The 15,456-nt window shown below is 44.0% G+C and overlaps 1 protein-coding gene and 1 long non-coding RNA gene across 17 annotated transcripts in view; one reads left to right on the top strand and one right to left on the bottom strand.

Moving 5' to 3' along the window:
• The window catches only part of ST3GAL3 (ST3 beta-galactoside alpha-2,3-sialyltransferase 3), a 194,873-nt gene that overhangs the window by 58,728 nt on the left and 120,689 nt on the right, over nucleotides 1-15,456 (top strand). The gene's annotated exons all lie outside the window — the stretch shown is intronic.
• On the bottom strand, nucleotides 1,182-5,507 carry LOC116567878. Of its 4 annotated transcripts, XR_004276393.1 has the most exons (4): nucleotides 4,979-5,507; nucleotides 4,701-4,855; nucleotides 3,129-3,246; nucleotides 1,182-1,265 (listed from the first exon to the last, which is right to left on the bottom strand). It is a non-coding gene; the product is annotated as an uncharacterized LOC116567878 (long non-coding RNA). The 4 variants fall into 4 exon arrangements; XR_004276395.1 differs by lacking the exon at nucleotides 3,129-3,246; XR_004276392.1 differs by lacking the exon at nucleotides 1,182-1,265 and having other exon boundaries at nucleotides 2,918-3,246.

Below are 15,456 nucleotides of genomic sequence, written 5' to 3'. Positions count from 1 at the left end.
TATGAGAATCTGACATTATATGCCTTCTAATGTGGTGCAGTAGTAAATATCTATCATCTACAGAGTGTTTATGTCAAAAATGTTCAACCCGAATCTAATATTGAGGACATACTCAGACAAATCCAACATGTAGGATGTGCTTCAAGTCAGCAGACCTAGACTTTTTGGGGAAAAAAAGGTCAGTGACATGAGTAAACAAAAATGGAGGAGGTGAGCTGTTCCTAAGTTAGAGAGGTTTAGGAGACAATACAGCCACATGCAATGGATGAACTTTAATTGGAACCCAGATGTGAGCAGAAAGGTCATAGAAGACATGGGGGTGGCAGTTGGTTAAATCTTACTATGTGCTATATGTGATGACACCGAGTCCTTGTTATCAGGTAGAACTGTTAGAAGTTGTGGTGATTCCACTTCTGACTTGGTTTTTTTCTTTTGATGTTTTTATTCTTGTTTCACTGACCAAATGGGGCCATATAGCTTATAATATATTTTAATAAGAATCAAAGCTGTTTTCTCTGCCATTCCCTTGTGGAGAGTTTTGCAGTGGATGTTTCCAGAAGACTGCACCTTGCTGTAAGTGCAGATATGTGGGCCACAGAGTGACCTCCTTTCTCTGTCAGACTCAGGACCTTTGTGTTGCTGACCATGAACTGGAGTTTTTAGGTTAGGGGCCAGAGACAGGACTAGAGTAATAAAGCCCTATAGGAAGTACAAAAACCCTGCAGGGAGGCGGACATAATTCCTCCCTCTGAGGGAGGCGGAACCAAGCATCCTGTGGATATTTGGAAACAGACTTCTAAAAATCTGTAGTAACTCTATGACAGTGTTCAGTCCTTTCCTTTGTAGTGAAAATGGACGTGATAAGATTTTTGTTTCCTCAAGATTCCCTGTTTCCAGATCCCTTTCCACATCATTTGTTCAGTCCTTTTTTTAATCATTCGGCAAATATTTATTAAGTGTCTGCTGTGTGCCAGGTACTGTGCTAAGTGAAGAGTATGGTGATAAGACTACACGAGTCACCTGGAGGTGTTTTGTTGTTTTTTTTTTTTTAAGATTTTATTTATTTATTTGACAGAGAGAGAGTGAGAGAGAGACAGTGAGAGAGAGCATGAGCGAGGAGAAGGTCAGAGGGAGAAGCAGACTCCCCATGGAGCTGGGAGCCCGATGCGGGACTCGATCCCGGGACTCCGGGATCATGACCTGAGCCAAAGGCAGTCGTCCAACCAACTGAGCCACCTAGGCGTCCCTCACCTGGAGTTTTTTGTCTGTGTAGGGAAACCAACATTAAACACAAGTCAATACTCAGTTCTTCTGTAGTAAAGGCTGCAAAGGAAGGGTAGAGCAGCTCTGACAGAGAATAACAGGAAGACTGTCCCAGCCTGTGTTAGCTCAGCGTGTAGCTCTAAAGATGTCTGCCCTTCTGTCTCCAGCTTCTGCCTCTGGTACACCCAGTCCCTGTCTGCCTGATTCCTTACCTTCTCTTCCCTCGTTTTAGAGTGAGAACTGGCTCGAGTATCTGTGAGTCCTTTGGATATCCGTTTACAAAGCTAATTCATTACCGTGCTTAATTTAAAAGAAACGTTCTTCTCTATTACCTGTTACTCTGCCTGCCTATTTTTCAAGAGAGGCTGGAAATCTAGATTTTTTATGTGAAATCTCCTGACTCATAAATGTTAACGAATTCAAAAATTTTCATACACTTTGTGCACTCCAGTTGCAGTATCTGCTTAAGGGGACAAAAGTTCAGGTACAGGAGGATTCTGGGTCAAAAGATTAGGCAAAATTCCCTTCCTCTTGTCTAGTCCTAAGTAAAAAAAAAATAAAGTTACTGAATAAGAGATTCAGAATACTAAGGAAAGAAACCAAAAGAGGGTTTTATTTATTTATTTTTAAAGATTTTATTTATTTGACAGAGATCACAAGTAGGCAGAGAGGCAGGCAGAGAGAGAGGAGGAAGCAGGCTCCCTGCTTAGCAGAGAGCCTGATGTTGGGCTCCATCCCAGGACCCTGGGATCATGACCTGAGCCGAAGACTTTAACGCACTGAGCTACCCAGGCGCCCCCAAAAGAGGGTTTTAAAAACCAGATCCTTTTTATGCTTTCCTCAGGATAATAATTAAGTAAGAAGTAATGATTACGTTCACTGATTCCCTAGCTCTCTGCTGGGGTTCCTTTCCTGCCTTCATTAAAAAAAAAAAAAAAAAAAAAAATCCAAACAGTAAAGTTCCCTGTGTTCAGAGGAGCAGACGAAGTCAATTTGTTCATGGTTAGCCTCCAAAACCACAGAGGTCCATGTTTCCCTGGAGGGAACATGATGTGCCCTGCTTTCTCCTCTCCCTTTCTTTAGGTAGCAGCTTTCTCGAAATGTGATTGATATATGCTGTCGCCCACCCATTGAAAGTATATAATCACACGTTTCTTAGTGTATTCAGAGTGTGCAGACATCACTATGGTGAGTTTTTGAACATTTTCCTTATTTTAGAAAGGAACCCTGTACCCAGGTGCAGTCACACTCCCCTTTCCCCCAACCTTTCCTAGCCCTAGGCAGCTACTAATCTACTTTCTATCGCAATAGATTTGCCCATTTGGGACATTTCGTTTAAGTGGAATCATACAGTATGTGGTCTTTTGTGACCAGCTTTCACTTCGTATGATGTTTCAAGATTCATCCATGTCGAAGCCTGGAACAATACTTTATTCCTTTTTACGGTGAAATGATACTCCACTGTGTGGATATTCCGCATTTTGTTCATCCATTTATCAGTTAGTGGGCATTTAGGTTGCTTCCACTTCTTGGCTATTGTGAATAATAGCTTGTGAACATTAATGTTCAGGTGTTTGTGTGAACATAAAATTCTCTCGGTTGCTGAGTAACTATATTTATAACTTATTTATAATATAGTTATAATATATAACTATATTTAACCTACTGAGGGGGTGTCCAGCTGACTCAGTGGGAAGAACCCTGCCACTTGATTTCAGGGTCGTGAGTTCGAGCCCTGCATTGGCTGTAGAGATTACTTACATAAATAAATAAAAAAAAAACCTTAAAAAACAAAACAAAACAAAAACCTACTGAGGAAATCCCAGACTCTTTTCCAGAGCTACTTCACCATTTTACATTCTTACCCGTGATGTATTCCATTTCTCCCCTACCCTCCACTCTTCGTACTTAAGATGAACGATGTGATGGCAACCAGCTATTAGCTCTTCACTTCTCAGCTGAGGATCGCAGTGCCTATCCTCCCTTTAAAAAAAAAAAAAAAAAAATTATATATATATATATATATATTATGAAGTCATAGATACATAAAATTTCTCATGAAAAAATATAAAGACTTGGTTGAGCAACCTTTTATTTTATTTCCTCCCTTTGCCTTAACTAAGTTATCTTTGGAGAACAGAATGGCACCATACTCTTAATTAATTAATTAATTTTAAAGGATTTATCTTTTTTTTTTTTTTTTTTAAAGATTTTATTTATTTGACAGAGAGAGAAATCACAAGTAGGCGGAGAGTCAGGCAGAGAGAGAGAGAGAAGCAGGCTCCCGCTGAGCAAAGAGCCCGATGCGGGGCTCGATCCCAGGACACTGAGATCGTGACCTGAGCCGAAGGCAGCGGCTTAATCCACTGAGCCACCCAGGCGCCCCAAGGATTTATCTTTTAAAATAATCTCCACACCCAGCACAGGACTTGAACTCATGATCCCAAGATCAGGAGTCACACACTCCACTCACTGAGCCTGCCAGGCACCCCAAGTACCATACTCTATTTTTTAAAAAAAATTATTTATTTACTGTCCAAGAGAGTATTTCAGGCAGACTCCCTGCTGAGCAGGGAGCCCAGCTTGGCACTCTGCCCCATGACCCTGAGATCACGACCTGAGCTGAAATTAAGAGGTATGCTTAACCGACTGAGCTACCCAGGAGCCCCAGTACTGTAGTACTATAGTCTTAATGACAGCCTACCCAGATAAAGCATAGAATGTCAAATGGCAAATGACTTAAGAGTCTGATCCTGTCTGGGGGTCTCTAGCATATGTGAATAGTGAAGGCCCTGTTCTCACAGAAATGTGTCTCTTTTTTTATTATTTGGATTTCTAAAAAGTTAGATTTTATTTTATTTTATTTATTTATTTTTATAAAAGATTTTACTTATTTGACAGAAATCACAAGTAGGCAGAGGCAGGCAGAGAGAGAGGAGGAAGGAGGAAGCAGGCTCCCTGCTGAGCATAGAGTCCCATGCTGGGCTCGATCCCACCTTGAGATCATGACCTGAGCCGAAGGCAGAGGCCTTAACCCACCCAGCCACCCAGGCGCCCCTTAGATTTTATTTTAAAGCAAATCCTAAACATTATGTCATTTTACCATAAAATATTTAAGTAAACATCTCTGAGAGAAGAACTTTTTAAAATAGAGCCATCATACTATTACCTCACATTAACCTAATTCCGTAATATCTTCTGACACGTGATCCATGCTCAGATGTCTGTAATTATCTTAGAGATGCCTTTTCATAGTTGTTGTTGTTTTAATCTGGGTCCAAATAAGGTCCACACATTTGGTTGTATTGTCTTTTAATTACCTTTATTCTAAACTGATTATTTATCCACATATGATTTATCAAAAGTAATTACAAAATAACATAAGACAGTATCTAGTAAGGCGTTAAGTAAGTAGGATGTGGTCAAGTATGAGTCACCTAGATTTCGAATAGACTTCATTGGCTCTGTTGGTAGAGACGTGACAAATAGGTCAGAGAACCAGAGCAGCTAGATTAGAAGCCCCATTCCTACCGCTGTAGGCTGTGTAATCCTGTGCAAGTTAGTTCAGGGTTTGTTCTTAGTAAAGTTGTACCTGTGCGTGATTCAGAAAAAACAGTTCTGCAAGGCTTGTTACCAACAAAAATGAACAAGAAAAAAAGCACTCCCCCCCCCCGCCCCCCCCTCCCCCTGTTACGGCTGCTACTTGATTTCCTACCTTTAGGAGGCATCCTTTCAGCTCTTCCAAGTAATTTGTTTGGTATTTACCTCCAGATCTCTAAATAACATACTTCTACTGCCAGTTGTTAATATTTCTATTTTGGGCATTACCTGTTGACATTCTAACAGTGGACGGTAGAGATTTAGTACTCTGTCGCGCTCACTGCTTCCTCACAGGAAGTCCGTCCTCCCATACTTCCACATTCAGTCATATACCATGACCATGAAATGCTCTTCATAGATGACAGCATTACTGTTTTTTCATTGCGCTTTTCACTGCGCAAGTCAATTAACAGTCTTGCCTTCTGTTTCGCTAGTTTTCTGTGAATTTACACTAATTCAATCCCAAACTCTTCCTCAGTTGTATGGATCTGTTCTCCAGACATTCAGATGTGTCAGGTGGTCTGTCAGTTTCATTTCTTGAATAAAATCTCTCTAGAGGAGCCTTCTGACGGGGCGCAGCTCTGGACTGTTTGCTCTTGATCCCTGCTGCAGGGCTGTGGTCTGGTAGTCACCCTCTACTATTATCCTCTATTATCCTCTTCTGGTATCTCTTTTTTTTTTTTTTTTTTAAGATTTTATTTATTTATTTGTAAGAGAGAGAGAGAGAGTGAGAGCGAGCACAGGCAGACAGAGTGGAAGGCAGAGTCAGAGGGAGAAGCAGGCTCCCTGCGGAGCAAGGAGCCCGATGTGGGACTCGATCCCAGGACGCTGGGATCATGACCTGAGCCGAAGGCAGCTGCTTAACCAATTGAGCCACCCAGGCGTCCCCTCTTCTGGTATCTCTTGTTTCCTCAATCCCATGCTTTTGTTTTATTGTTTTCATTTTCTTCTTCATTTAGTAGAACACATCCTCTAATAATTTCCTGAGAAAGGATGCCTGAGAGGCACATTTTTCCGACCTTGCCTGTATGAAAGTGTCTTTATTCTAAACTCATACTTAATTGACAGTCACGCTGGATGTAGAATTTTTGGTTAGAAATTGTTTTCCCTCAGGGGCGTCCGTGTGGCTCAGTCTGTGAAGCATCTGGCTTCTGCTGAGATTGTGATCTTGGGGTCCTGGGATTAAACTCCAGGTCATACTGCACTCAGTGGGGGAGTCTGCCTGACCCTCTCCTTGTCCCTCTCCCTCTGCCCCTCCTGTTACTCATGCTTGCTCTCAAATAAAATCTAAAATATATATACATATACATATATACATATAAATATATATATATATTCCCCCCCCCCCTAGTATTTTGAAGATATTGCCCCACTGCATTCTAGGCTTTCGGTATTCCTGTTGAGGGGTCTTATGTCATTCTGATTTATTTATTATTTGCATAAAACCTGTTGTCCTCTCTGGAAATTTGAATGTTCTGAAATTCCATGATGCTGTACCTTGGTGGAGGGTTATTTTCATATTGTTCTGTACGCTCAGAGGTCCCTTCAAGCTAAAAAGAAACTCAAGCCCTTTAATTATGGAGAACTTCATTGAATCATTTCTTTGAATATTTTCTCCCTTCATTTTTTTTCTTATTTTCTCTTCCTAGAGAGCCTATATTCAGAAGTCATGTCTCCTAGACTGGTCCTCTGATTTATTAATTTTTTTAAAGGTTTTATTTATTTATTTGACAGAGAGCAATCACAAGGAGTCAGAGAAGCAGGCAGAGAGGGGGCGGGGGAAGCAGGCCCCCCGCTGAGCAGAGAGCCTAATGCAAGGTTCTATCCCAGGACCCTGAGATCATGACCTGAGCTGAAGGCAGAGGCTTAACCTACTGAGCCACCCAGGCATCCCCTGGTCCTCTGATTTAAAAAGAGTATTTTTCTCGCCTGTTTTCCATCTGTCCTTTGCTTTACATTCTGAGAGATTTCCTCAACTTATTTTTCAATCTTTTCATTTCTCCTATCATGTCTTAATGTTCAAGAGTTATTATTTTCTTTTTATTAAATGTATGTTTTTGAAAAATTGATGTTTTACTTGTTTTGTGAAGTTTCTTCTCTCTGGGGATTTTGATGATTTTCTTCCCCTGAGTTTTCATCTTTATGTGTACTTTCTGTTTTTCCACACTGCATTTATTTTCCAGTTGTTTTGGTCTCTGTCTTTACACTGGATACTTTTTTCTAATGCCTTGTGATCTCAGCCCATCCTTAAGAGTGTCGTGTCTTGTTTTTAGTACTGTTTGCCCTCCCATTTCAGTGGTACCTGGGGCGCTCAATGGTTGAGCCTTTAGGGAGTTCTCTGGGGGCATTTCAGGTTGTATGTCAGCTTTCCCTACTACTAGTATAGGATTTAGCTTTGTGGGGAGTTTGCTGAGCCACAGTCTCCTGTTCACCTACTTTCCAGCTTCAGAACCTTTACTGCTGGTGTCCCGTCTCCTATTTTCTTGGTCTTTGCGTCCTTCTGCTATCCAACAATCTTCGATATCACCCAGAGGGGTTTGGAAGGGAGTGCAGGTATGCATGTGCGTCCTTGAAATCAGAGCACAGCAAACGAGAGTTCCTGCCCTGTACCCAGCCCTTTCCTCTTTTGAGGGCACCAGACTAAAGCTATCCTGCGTGTGTGCGGTTCCAGACCTCATCCAGCGCCTCTCTCTGTTTCTGCGCATGCCTGGTTCTGTGGCTTCTGTTGCGCACGTGGGTTTGTAAGCAGAGCCACCCTCCTGCCCCGCCCCCACTGCCCCGCCCCTCCCATCCCCCAAGAGGGCAGCGCATAGTAGAATTCCAGCAACTCCCAGACTGCCTGGTCTCCCTGTGGGTGCTGATGCCCCAGGGGGGTGGCCCTCCCCTGATCCTCAGCCAAGTGCCTTTTGTCTCCTGGATGGTACAGCACACACTTTCTCAATGTCATGGTGACTCACTTTTTAAAAATAGTCTTTGATGTGTCAAAGCCTTTTCTGAAAGTCTACACAGATTGTATTGACGAGTTCCCTTTTAGTCACATGCATTTTTACCTCCTGAAAGGAACCCTAATATATTAATTAGGTATGATTTTAGCTTCCTGAAACCACACACCCCTCACTTTCCACGCTTCAGTGCCTCTCCTAAGCTGTTCCCACCCTACCAGCACAGCCTGTCCTATAAGGTCATCTCAAGCTAGGTCAACACCACGGCCTCCCTGGTTTACTAGGTTCTCCCAGCACAAACTCTCCCTCTTGCATCTGAACCATAGCAACTTCTCAGTATTCTCCTCCTGGTGGATAGTTCATAAACTCTCCCATGGCCGGGACATGTCTAATCTTTTCCTGCAGTCTTTTGAGCTTAGTAAGAACCCTATTACATAGGTTCAGTAGGTTAAATTAATTAAATAAATCTAGGCACCTGGGTGCCTCAGTGGGTTAAGCATCTGCCTTTGGCTAAGGTCATGATCCCGGAGGCCCCGGCATCAAGTCCCACATCAGCCTCCTTGCTCGGTGGGGAGTCTGCTTCTCCTTCTCCCTCTGACCCTCTTCCTGGCTTGTGCTCTCACTTGCTCTCTCTCAAGTAAATAAATAAAAATTTTTTAAAAAAGAAACCAAAAAACATTAAAAAAAGGAGTAAATCTAAGAAACTTCTTGAAATAAGTCTACTGTGTTTACTGTATTAATTCAGAGCTGAGTCTGCCCTCTGATCATTGTATGGAAAAGGTTCCCACTGAGGTTACAGATGTCTTCCCAGTGAATAATTCTGCTGTATCTTTTCATCCATCAGCTTCTTCCACCTCTTTCCACATTTCCATATTCCTTCTTGTAACCCATTCTCACCTCCTCTGGCCCCCTCTGTCCTGCTAGTCCTGTCTCTTTGATTATTTCACTGATTCTCTTGCATATACCACATGCCCCTAAATTAGTGGTTGTACTTTATTTTCTGTCCTCAGGCCTTTTTTCTCTGTATCTTCAGGAATCTCATTTACTCAGGTTTTGTTTGTTTGGGATAGGGGAGAGAGGGAAGAAATTGAGGGACCAAGACTAGGGGTTAGAACCCTCCCCCGAGGATCTAGGCAATGGAGAATCTAGAACAAGAAACAGCCACGTGGCCATTAAAATATCAGTTCTGCTAACAGACCAGTCAAACCCTCAAGTTGAGGCTCTTCTGTAAAGCTAGATTAGAGGCCACATCTTAGGCCCAAGTTCCAAGTGGGGCTGTATGCTTCTCCTGTGATTCATACCCGTGAGGTGAGTTGTCCTTGGAGCAGGTCCAGCCTGGTGTTAGATCTGCACGTTATACCCTGTCATGGGGAAGGCAGAGAGGGTTCTAGGGTATTAAAGGGTGAGGACTGGAAGGTAGAGGAAGTGAGCCCACTCAGGCTATAGATGGCATATGTGATGGCATATATGATAGCAAAAGGACATGGAAAGTTGAATCTCAGTTACAGGATAAGCCTCAGAGGAACCGAGGATAAGCTGAACTCTGAGGTCGAGTGGAAATGTGGTCTAGTTGAATGCCACAGACACTGGCACTGGAAGAACATTCTAAATTTAAGACAGCTCTTCAAGATGTCTTGTTGCCCTCAGGGGCAGGGTTGTGGCTTTCACTCTGATCTCTGCCTTGAAGGTGGGCGCTTGGACCCAGCATCAAGTCTGGCCCATGGCCTCCCAGTCTTGGCTTCTTTCTCCCCTTGTGTCTGCCCAGCTCTTTGTACTTCCCGGTTCAGGTCGCCCGAAGGTAGACTCTGTGTGCCTCATAGATGGCTTATGATCAGGGTTGGGTACCCACTGTGGTCCAGTCGTCAGTGGCCGGAGGAGAGGCAGGGTCATGGGGTTCACATGAAGGGCACTCCCGATCAGGCAGCAGTCGCCGTCTAGTTTCCCAAGTCCCAGTGTACCTATAATCCTCCTCCTTCCTCATCTCTGACTCTCATCACCGGTCACTCGTCCTGGAAAGTTTCCCTTCTGAACATCTCTAGCATCCATCCCTTTTCTCTTCCTGTGGCCACTGTCTTGCTTCCGGCCGCCGTGTTCTCTCCTCTGGAAAGAGCATTCTCCTCCTTATCGATCTCCCCGTCTTCGGTCTTTCTGCCCTCATCTGTCTTTTACTCCCTTGCCAGAAGAGTCAGTTTTGTTCCCACATAGCAGCCAAAGTTTATATTTAAAAAATCAATCAGATCATGTTGCTCTCCTGGTTTGAAGCCGTTGAAATACAGTGAGACTCTTTCTATGGCCTCCTACGTAGGGCCTCCCAAGGATCTGGTTCCTGTCATCCTCTCTGACCTCACTTCACACCCTCCGTGTGTTTTCTGAGCTCTGCGTTCCAGGAACACTGGCCTTTTCTGGTCTTTTTTTTTTTTTTTTTTTTTTTTAGATTTTATTTATTTGACAGAGAAAGACAGAGTGAGAGAAGGAACACAAGCAGGAAGAGTGGGGGAGAGAGAAGCAGGCCTCTTGCTGAGCTGGGGAGCCCGATGCGGGGCTTGAACCCAGGACTCCGGGATCGTGACCTGAGCCAAAGGCAGACGCTTAGCAACTGAGCCACCCGAGTGCCGCTTCTCTCTGGTCCTTAAATGTACTAAAATTGCTAAACTTGCTTTGTCCTTTCTCCTGGAGCTTTTCCCCCTTCATCTTCTCTTGGCTAGCTCCTGTCTTCAGGTCTCAGCCCATAGGTCACCTCCTCAGAGAAGCCTTCCCGAAACACCCCATCCAGCGTGGCCTGTACCTCACCGTCAGTCACTGTCACATCACTGAACATTCCTTGTACCACTTACTGCCTGAACTTGTTTTGCTCATTTGTTTACTCATTTTTTTCATCTCCCTGCATAAAACATAAATTCCTTGAGAATAGGAGCAGTCCTGTTCTTTTTTACCGTTGTATCCCTAAGTCTGGTGTGTGAGAGTTGCTTCACAAATTAGCAAATTAATGCAAATTAGCAAACAGTGAACTAGCTCCTTCCTTACTCTTATTTCCATCCCTCTGTGTTATGCTTAGCTTTTCATCCCCAACTTTAGGAAGGCATAATTGACAGCACTGTGTATGTTTAAGGTGTACAGTGTCATAATTGGACATACATCTCTATTTGTGGAGTGATCACCACAATAAAGCAAGTTCGCCCATCCGTCAACTCACCTAGTTACCTCTGTGTGAGTGCGTGTGCGTGCGTGCATGTGCGCGCGTGTATGTGTGTGCACGTGTGGTGAGAACATTTATGATCCACTCCCAGCAAACATCAAGTGTATAGTACAGGATTGTTAACTGTTGAATGCTTAGCTTCATATGTGTTTTTATTTTACCTGCTTGCAAGCCACTTGAAGGGACAATTTCTTTTTTGATCCATTCTTCCATCTCTAGGGCTTCCACGTGGCAGATAGCAGAAGTTAAGTGTTGAGTGTGTACTGCGACTGCTACCTCATCCCCAAATGTGTGCCTTGTCTGTAGAATTTGAGCTTTGGAAGCCCCTCCGGTGACTGGAAAGACTGGGCCCCATTCTTTCTACTCCTTTTATATTCCTTTTATCCAAAGCTTCAGAAACCAGACACAGGAAACATCTGACCATAATAAAAGACTTCCAGTAAATTCTAGGTTTCCTCCTTGAACAAAGTCGTGCACAGCGACGGTCTGTTGTACCTTGGTCTGGAATTCTGTTTGGTCACTTGCGTAGCACACCACATGGCTGCCTCTGGCCTGTTCTTATCCAGGAACAGCTGGAGCCTGGGCTGTTTGAAATAAAAATGACCTGTTTGTTAGCCGGACAAGGAGAAGTCTGGATATTCTTGCTCAGTGCCTTGCAAAACAAACTTCTTGATTTGTTGAATACCAGGTTTTCGCTTTCGCTGTCCAGTGATTTATGACTAAAATGATCCTCTGTGTCCTTTAGAATAAGCACAAATAACAAGTGACCAAACTGATTTCTCAAGTCTGTGCTTTTTAATGCTCCAAGCAAAATCCGTCAAAACTAACGCAAAACATGAAAATGTCACTAACTTCCTTCTGATATTTCTGCCCCCGTCACTCACGTCTGCCGCAGTGCGTACACGTGCTCTCGGGAGCCGTCCGCTACCGCCGGAAGTCATAGCTGTGAAAGCCCTGACTTTTTCTTTCCAGTAAGACGTTCCTCTGCTTCCTGCTTTACTCTTTGCATACGTTTATCCGCTTTATTTTTATTTCAGGTGCCAGTGAACTTGTCCATCTTCCTTGGCTGTGAGGCAGAGACTGGCTCTTACTCAGCTCCCTGCCTCTAGTATCTGGCACAGGGCCTGGCACATAATCGGCATTTGATAAATTTGTCGGGGCGTGGGGGGGGGGTGGGGAGAGGGGAGATAAAAAGAATAATAATTTTAAAAAGCCCGGTCTATTTAGGGATTGATGTAGCTGAGGTATATTTAAAATGGCATGACATAAAAGGACAACCTCAGTAACTATAGGAAAAAGCTGAACAGCTTATTGGCATGTACAATGGAAAATGAAGACCAGTCAAGAACCTTCCATCCTTTTGTACTGGTACCTCTGAGTTAGAGGTTAAAATTCTACAGGTGGATTAGAGAGTTCTTTTTTTTTTTTTTTTTAAGATTTTATTTATTTATTTGACAGATAGAGATAAGTAGGCAGAGGCAGGCAGAGAGAGAGAGGAAGGGAAGCATGCTCCCTGCTGAGCAGAGAGCCCCATGAGGGGCTTGATCCCAGGGCCCTGGGATCATGACCTGAGCTGAAGGCAGAGGATTTAATCCACTGAGCCACCCAGGCGCCCCCTCTTTTTTAGTTTTTTACAAATGATGATGATGGTATAAATAATACATGTCACTGTACAAATTCTGCAAAAACAGAGTAGAAACATAATTCTTTCACCCAGAGAAAGCCACTATTAGTATTTCATCTTGCTGCTTTTAGGCTCAGTTAAGTTTTAGTTTGTCTTTTACTTAACTTTTAAGCCTTTCTTCTTGGCTTACGTTGAAAAGTTTAAAAAGAGATTATTTCAGGGGCGCCTGGGTGGTTCAGTCATAGGCGCCTGCCTTTGGCTCAGGTTATGATCCCAGGGTCCTGGGATCAAGCCCTGCATCGGGCTCCCCGCTCAGCAGGAAGCCTGCCTCTCCCTCTCCCACTCCCCCTGCTTGTGTTCCCTCTCTCGCTGTGTCTCCCTCTGTCAAATAAATAAATAAAATCTTTAAAAAAGAAAAGAGATGATTTCAGGACTGCTTGAGAGTACAGAGAAGGTAAATTGCAGTTGGAATGGTCCTTGTCAACTGCAGTAAAAATTTGAGATGCTGTTTTTATTGTTGCTCGGGTGGGCAGTCAGTTAGCTGCTCAGGAAGCTGGTCCTAATCTTCCCCAGGTGGCTGCAGCCTCTAACCTAGAAGCTTCGGGGCCATTTTTTGTATTCCCCTTATGCTGATTTGTATACATGCTTTTTTTTTTTTTTAAGATTTTATTTATTTATTTGATAGGCAGAGATCACAAGTAGGCAGAGAGGCAGGCAGAGAGAGAGGAGGAAGCAGGCTCCCTGCTGAGCAGAGAACCCGATGCGGGGCTCGATCCCAGGACCCTGAGATCATGACCTGAGCCGAAGGCAGAGGCTTTAACCCACTGAGCCACCCAGGTGCCCCTGTATACATGCTTTTATATTTCTAGGAGGAGGCCACACTTGAACCTCTGACATTTCACTGTGGAGGGAGATAGGTTGACATAATTGAATGAGAATCTGTATGCAAAATGGATATTCCCCGCCCCCACCCCCTCCCCCACCCCAGCCCCTGAAATACCACTTAGATCACATCACCTTTGAAAGCAAGCAAGGACATTTACTTACGTTTATTCCTTTGTTGAGGAAACCTATTGAGTACTTCCTGTGTGTCAGTCACCCAGCCAGGAATCACTGCCTCAGAATGAAGACACGTTTCTTGTCCTCAGGGAACTTGAAATGCTTAACAGAAAAAGAGGTAACCAGGTGTTATGATAAATGATATAATAATAGTCCAGTGTTGTCCTAAAGAAGAGGGTGAGCAGAACTGACCAGAGAAGGCGTCGAGAGGAAGGGATGATTGGGGCACACGGGGCAGCTCCGTTGGCTAAGCGTCCTGATTCTTGATCTCTGCTCAGGTCTTGATTTCAGGGTCATGAGTTCAAGCCCCACACTGGGCTCCATACTGGGCATGGAGCCTACTTTAAAAAAAGAAAAAAGAAGAGGGGATGATTGAGTGGAATCTTAATGGAAGAGTGGGAGATTTTTGGGATGCAAACAGGCAGTGAGCACAGTATGTCCGATGAGTGAAGACACACTGGTGTATACCCCTGGGGAAGTAGAGGTCGTCTGGCCCATCTGGAATATGAGATGTATTAAAAATGGCAAATGAGGGGGAAATGAGAGAATGAATGTCAGAGCTTGGATTCTGTCTTACAGGCTGCGGGAAGCCTCTGAAGGATTTTAATCAAAAGCAAAGCCACAGTGAGGTATACTTTTCGGAAACATCGTCAGCGGTAGAAAGGGTGGTGGAATGGGGGCCACGTTGGAGGCAGGGGTGTGGTTGGGGGATGTAGAACAGCCCCAGCAAAAGTGGGTAGGCAGATGTCCAGCAAGGCAAATTTATAGAGACAGTAAATGAATCAGTGGTTGCCTGGGGTTGGAGGTGGGAATGGGGCAGGATAAAATGGGCAGGAGGGATCTTTTCAGAGTGATGGAAATGTCAAAAAACTGCATGTGGTGATAGTTGCACAGCTCTGTAAAGTCTAAAAAATCCATTGTACATTTAAAATGACTGAATTTTATAGTATGTAAGTTATACCTCAATAAAGCTCCTTAAATAAAGAAAGAGGGGTTTCTCTTCTGGAAGGGCGGTAGCATTGAGAAAAGACGATGTTTGAACTGTTGATAAAGAAATAGCATTTATGGGATGCCTGGGTGGCTCAGTTGGTTAAGCCGCTGCCTTCGGCTCAGGTCATGATCTCAGCGTCATGGGATCGAGTCCTACATCGGGCTCCTTGCTCATCGGGAGCCTGCTTCTCCGTTTGCCTCTGACCTGCCACCCTGTCTGCCTGTGCTCACTCTGACAAATAAATAAATAAAATCTTTAAAAAAATTTTTTTTTAAATTTTATTTATTTGACAGAGAGAAACTAGGCAGAGAGGCAGACAGAGAGAGAGGAGGAAGCAGGCTCCCTGCGGAGCAGAGAGCCCGATGCGGGGCTCGATCCCAGGACCCTGGGATCACGACCCGAACCGAAGGCAGAGGCTTTAACCCACTGAGCCACCCAGGCGCCCCGATAAGATCTTAAAAAAAAAAAGAAAAAAAAGAAATAGCATTTATGAGAGTTTGACCTTGATTTTGTCTCACAGAGGCAGGGTAGTCATCTGTCGGGTCAGCCAAGTGGCCTTCCTGTGTTTCTGCACGTTTGTAAAATGACCTCAGCCCTATCATCTCCTTGGTAGGTTTCAAAGCATGTAGATCTGTCCTTAACTGGCAGTACGGAGTCTGTGCTTTCTGATCCTTATCAAAAAGGACCTGTGGTCCGTTCATTTCTCTCGGCTCTGTTATCCAGCAGATGTCTATCAAGTGCCAAGCATTGTGTGGGTAACGGGGCACAGGATCAAGCAGGT

This window comes from Mustela erminea, chromosome 10, assembly GCF_009829155.1.
Source record: "Mustela erminea isolate mMusErm1 chromosome 10, mMusErm1.Pri, whole genome shotgun sequence".
Classification (NCBI taxonomy): Eukaryota; Metazoa; Chordata; class Mammalia; order Carnivora; family Mustelidae; genus Mustela; species Mustela erminea.
The sequence above is the reverse complement of the archived record's forward strand: the minus strand, read 5'-3'. Positions and strand labels throughout refer to the sequence as shown.